Genomic DNA, 6,159 nt, shown 5'->3' on the forward strand with positions numbered 1-6,159 from the left:
ATCAAACTAAAGAGCCTTATAGATATAGTATATTAAGTTTTCTTATCTACTTAAATTCTTAATGTAAGACTGATAACATATTCTATCAATAAGTTAGTTCACGATGAAAAAAAAAGAGCAATGTATTACTAGTCTGAATTTACTTTAAACAAAAGACAAAATTAATATTTTGGACATATTTGCTCGCGAAGATAGTAGGTATAAATACTATAATTTGTTCATGTTCACATGCTACAACGATATGTTCATAAACAATATGATACACCAACGACTATTGATAGAATAGTTATTTCCTTAAATTATGCATATTATTAAATGATTATAAATAAATAAAACTATATAATTATTTTTTAAAATTATTCATCATAACTATAGGTATATTTTTTTTATTACTATGCATGTAAAATAGAATTGATATTTTGAAAAATGTACGTAATAACAATTGAAAAATAGAATTATAATAAAATAATATTAAAAATTGATAATAATATTTGTTATTTTATTTTGAGATGATTTGTTTATTAAAGTCAAACTCAATGTGAGATAATATTTTTTTTTTGTATCAATTCTTTTAATAAATAATCATTTTTTCTATTCAAAATAATTGATTCATTTATAAAAAAAAATTATCTTAAAATACTTGATTAATTTATAAAAAAATATCACAAAATAATTAATCCTATTAATATACATTTTTCAATTATATTATTTATTTAATATTACTTATATCATTTCTAATATAATTTTTCTACTATGAATTTATAATATTTATAATGTATCCATATTTAATAAAAATAATATATTTTATTTATTTATATATATACAAATAATTGAATTATTTTAGAAAGAGAGTATTATTAATTAATTAATGTCTGAAACAGAAGAAGAGACCCTGTCAGGATGCATGTGAGTGTTGTACATAATGTCAACGTCCCAATTAATGATGCACGTATACTATAATTAAAACCTCATGGTCCATAACCTAACCTCTTTCGGTGTTTCCCCACCACCTGCTCAACCAAACACCATAAAAAGAAAAGACAAAACACCCTTTCCAAAATGTAATGCAATGTAAGAAATAGAATCCAAATTCAACATTTAAAATTTATGTAAAACAAAAAAATTATTTCATTGAAAAAAGTTAAAATGATAAATATTAAATTTCTCTAAAAAATGGTTTTATAAGAAAGTGTAAAAATTTATAAATATATATTTGTTCCATCCAATGAAATTTGGATATTTTAAAATTAAAGATATACTCGTATCGAATATATATTCAATATTAATATTTTAATAATATTTGAGAGTGTATATTTTAAAAGTATCATAATTATTATTTTTATTTATAAAAACCAATTTATTCAATACTTTTAAAATATTTTACAGATATTTATAGATAAATATTTTATTAAAACAAACAAAATAAAGAAGTTGAATGAATTTTTTAAAATATCAATAAAAATGTACATAATTCACTTTATAACTACTCTTCAATTGAAAAATAATTTTTTTGATAAAACGAGACTTCAAAACTATGTTTTTTAATGGATGAAATAAGTAAACGTAATTTTGAATTATTAGCTATTAAATAAAATTAATATTTATTTAAATTATTTTAATGTTATTTTTATTGATATTCTAACACATAAATTTAAATATATTATAAAAGATTTTAATTATTATAATTATATATTTACCAAGAATGATCTATACATATTTCCTTATAAATATGTTACATATGTATATAATTTATTTAATAAAAGAATTGATATCATATCATAACCGTATCATATACTAAATTTAAAATAATTTCACATATATGGGTTTTTGTATTGTATCACACCCGCACCTATACTACATATATAAATTTCATAGAATTGCATCTCCCTGTGAATATTAGAATGGTAAAAATATTGTCTTATAATAAAAATTATTTTTTAATTCAAATGTAATTAATCTATATCAATATATTAAAGCGTTATCAAATTTGCTCGTACGTTTTTTTTTCTTCAAGTTCACTACTCATTTCATTATTTTTATTTGCAAATAATTGCTTAAAATTTTATAAGTTTCATATTTTTTAGAAAAACCATGTACTCATTTGCACACTGCTATTAATTTTTATTTTATCCTTTTATTTTTATACCCTTTCATTAATATTATGTATAAGTAAATATAGTTCCCTTTTCATTTAATATAATGGTGTTGGTGTGGTGGCAACCACTTAGTAATTCGAGGTGCTCTTAGACAAGGAAGGATCTAAACATTCATTACATGGAGCCCATTTTGTTTTTGTAATTCATACCGGTCTCTGTTTAATATTGTAAATTTCATTTAAAATATATTTAACTGTATTATATTATTTATTATTTTATATTATCAATTACGTCTTTGATTACTTCTTTTCATTAATACACTTATATATTATATCAACTCACCAAGTAATAACAATTAGTAAAGGTACTTTATCAACTGAATTTCATTTTATCTTAAAAAAAGTGATCATAGATTATCTATATTCTTTATTTTAGATAAATTATCTATATTTTTTAGAACACATTTTTCAAAAAAATTGAATTTTATGTGTTGAAATTTCTTTTTCAAGTTTTAAAAAATATAAATGTGTTTTAAAATTTTCAAAATTTGTGTTTTAAAAAAGTTTTTTGGATCACATGTTTACAAAAATTTAAACTAAGTGTTTTTAGAAAACTTTCTTTTATATATTCCGGATACATGCGTGTTCCATAAGTTTTTTTCAATTTTTCAATACATAAATATATGTCAAAAACTATAAAGTTTGATTTTTATTTTAAAAAAAGATAAATTAAATTTTTATTAAAATATGAAGTAGGAATATAAATATAAGTATAGAAAAAAATTTCTAAAAATTATTACATTCAATGATTTTCTTAAAAAAAATATGTATAACTCAAATGAGACATATAATATAAAACATATATACATAATAATATTAAATAATCACAAAAATCTTCTAAAATCTAAACGTTCAAGTTAAAATTGATAAAGGAAAGTATTTTTACTATTATCTTTTTTAGCAAATCAAAAATCCAAAAGAACGTATGTATAAACCAGTAAAATAGCAATTAAACCAAATGTAAAAGAAAGCCAACAGTTATTATTTAGATTTTTTACCATGCATTTTTTACCATAAAGTTCAATAACAATGGTTTAATTTCTCTCCACCTTCAAAGAAGATATGAAAGAAAAATAAATGAATTGTAACACAAGTCTTAAAATTAGAGACATAAACACAATTAGAAAAATTATTTTTATCTTTTATATTTAGCGTCGATACAGTGCAGACTGGTGTATTAAATAGCTTTTTGTTTTTCATTAAACATTAAAGTCGGTTAATCTGACACTAAGTAAAATACGACAGATATTTTGTTGTTTTTTTTTTTTTTTTTATTCATCCATTTAGTGTCGGTTGGTCCAACGCTAGTTTTTTTTTTTAATTTTTAAAGTTAAATATTTTACTTTTTCATTTTTAAATAAAATTTATTTATCTTTATTTTCCATACCCCTCATCCATCTCTTTTTTCATCACTACTTTTTCCTCTCAATTCGCAAAAACCTTTTTCTTTTTTCCTGAAACGTGAAACCCTATTCATTTTCCACCAAATTGCAAAACCATCTGAAATCGGTTTGTTCTTGTTCAATCTCAACTTGTTCGCTCTAGTTCTCTCAAAATCACAACCTTATTATTGTCGCTTTTGCATTTTTCTTCTCCTTGTTATGTTCGTTTTGTTGCTATTCATTGTGGTATTGTTTATCTTCTCTTTATCTTCTTCTTGTTTCCTCTTTTGTACACTTTTGTTTTTGTTGCATTATTTGGTGATTTTGTTACCTTTACTATGTACTTTCATAGTAATAGCACAATTACGTGATTTTTGTTAAATTTTATTTTATTTCATTTCTTCTAAAATATTTTGTTAAATATTTAATCACTTAGAATTCAGAAATATGGTAAAATATTAAAAATGGAAGTTGATATGCATAATGGAATTAAAGAATAATATTCCTAATTGGATTGTTTTGAGTTGTTTAAGATTTTTCTTTTGTCTTCTTTGAAAATGATATACACTAATTGAAGTTGATATACATAGTGAAGTTAAAGAATAATGTTGTGGTTTCTCCATGTAGGTCAGTAAAGCGAGCTTCCACATAAAGAAGGTAGATCCATGTCTTGCTATTACAAGAAAAACAGTTTGCAAAGAATGATTGAATGCATTGGTTAGTCACAGTCTAGGATTGTGTTGTAGTAGCATAGACTTTGCAATAAGTTGTGTTCTTTTACCCTTGTGGTGTAAAATTTGAAGCATTGCTCTTTTATAAATTTTGTTATCTATAAATCTTTTTTTGTCTTCTTGGGGGTGTTGCTCTATATAATGAGTTAGAGCTATAAGCTATCTAAACTTTATGTTATATTTATATTTAGCGTCAGTATATGTTGGGCTAATTGTTATTTTAATATAATCATTTACTTATAAAAAAGGCATAAAAAAACGAAATTGTAATAATTGATTTGTAAAAGGAATTTTAGGATTCAGATTTGTAATCACTAGAGTCATATACTACGAAATATTAGTGAATTGGTATTGCACTAAATTGTTATAAAAGAAAGGTTTGTATTATCATATTATATAAAATCGGTTTTGTAATTAATATATTGGTTAATATATGTTATATGTAATCTTTTTTACAATGAATGGTTGTATCAAGTGACTTGTGTATATTATTCAATTTAGACATTATGTAAACAAATTTGCAATGTAACTTGCTTTACATTTATGCATTTGATTCTGAATATTAGTATTTTATTGTTTTAGTTGTTTGACAACAACAACTATAAAATTGTGGCATTTTTGGACTTAGTTTGATTGAAATAGATATACTAGCTTGCTTGCATCCTGTTTTTTAAGTTTTTATGGGTTCTTATCCTTAGTATACAATCACTGAACTGTATATTGATTAAATTGTAGGGAGAGTTGTGACTGGTAAACTGAGAAAGAGTGATAACTACACGTATGTTTTATTGGTTACGTGCACAGATCATTGCTCATGGTGAACTCAAATATATCTGGCGTCTTAAGTTCGTTACAACATCACTTTCTCGTTTCATTTTTTTTTTTTTTTTTTTGATATTTTATTCATGCATTTATCTTCTTTGTCCATTCACACATATTGTGATTTTCGATAATTTATCTTTGATAAATTTAATTTTTACTTATTTTTTTTTCTTTTGTCACTGTTGGAACTATTCTTCACGTTGTTGTAAGATGGAGATATAGATTTTCTCATAGATTTTGTTGAATTTGAGTTTAATTTTGTAATTAGTATTAGGAAGCATCTCATCATCTTTTATGGAAGGAACATGTTAAGTGTTTTATTTCCGCTATTAGAGTCTTTGTCTTAACAAATTCATTTTGTATTTGGTTTTCTTTCTATCATTTATTTGTTGCTATCAAAGTAAGGTATATACTAAGTTTTTTAGTGAGAAATTTGTAGAGAAAAAGGACTCCTGTTGTTGGATGGTGCATTAGCATATAAAAATTAAAAACTATGAAACCAGTGACTATTTAGAGCCATTTTACAATTTGTCTTCATGTATGATAGTGTTTCAGAAGGTGTATTAAATTATTGCAAGTAATAGTTAAAACGGTAGTACTGGGTGTCGAATTCAAAGATTGTGTTTTACTATAGAATTATATTTAATTACTAAAACTGAACAAAAAGTTTTTGAATTGATTGAAATAATATTTAAAATTAACAACGGTAATAAAATTAATCCTATATATTAAGAAAAATGTCAGAAATGAGTTTCACTTCGAATCCAACCTAGGTGTCTAATTGGATCCTAGTTACTAAACTCCTTTATTGAATTATTACTAAATTCTTTTTATTATTTTTGCCCTAATGTCTTAGTGACAGAACCTTTAACTCCAAAGTAACTCCTAATTCCTTAGTGAATTTAAGATTAGAATAAAGCATTACCGTACATGAATTATCTTTTTAAAATATTGTCTCTGCAACAAATTTAATTGGTTTCATGACCTACGTCTATCCATAAATTACAAATTCATGAATTTCTCATCTCAAGCATTCGTAAAGTCTACTTCCGTTTCAAAATACGAATCG

At 23.2% G+C, this 6,159-nt stretch overlaps 1 long non-coding RNA gene across 1 annotated transcript; it reads left to right on the plus strand.

Moving 5' to 3' along the window:
• The first annotated feature begins 3,551 nt into the window (after nt 1–3,551).
• Nucleotides 3,552–4,467, plus strand: LOC105851805 (uncharacterized). Its single transcript, XR_001143535.3, has 2 exons — nt 3,552–3,783; nt 4,165–4,467. It is a non-coding gene; the product is annotated as an uncharacterized lncRNA (long non-coding RNA).
• The last annotated feature ends 1,692 nt before the right edge of the window (nt 4,468–6,159 follow it).

The sequence above is a fragment of the Cicer arietinum genome, chromosome 3, assembly GCF_000331145.2.
Source record: "Cicer arietinum cultivar CDC Frontier isolate Library 1 chromosome 3, Cicar.CDCFrontier_v2.0, whole genome shotgun sequence".
Classification (NCBI taxonomy): domain Eukaryota; kingdom Viridiplantae; phylum Streptophyta; class Magnoliopsida; order Fabales; family Fabaceae; genus Cicer; species Cicer arietinum.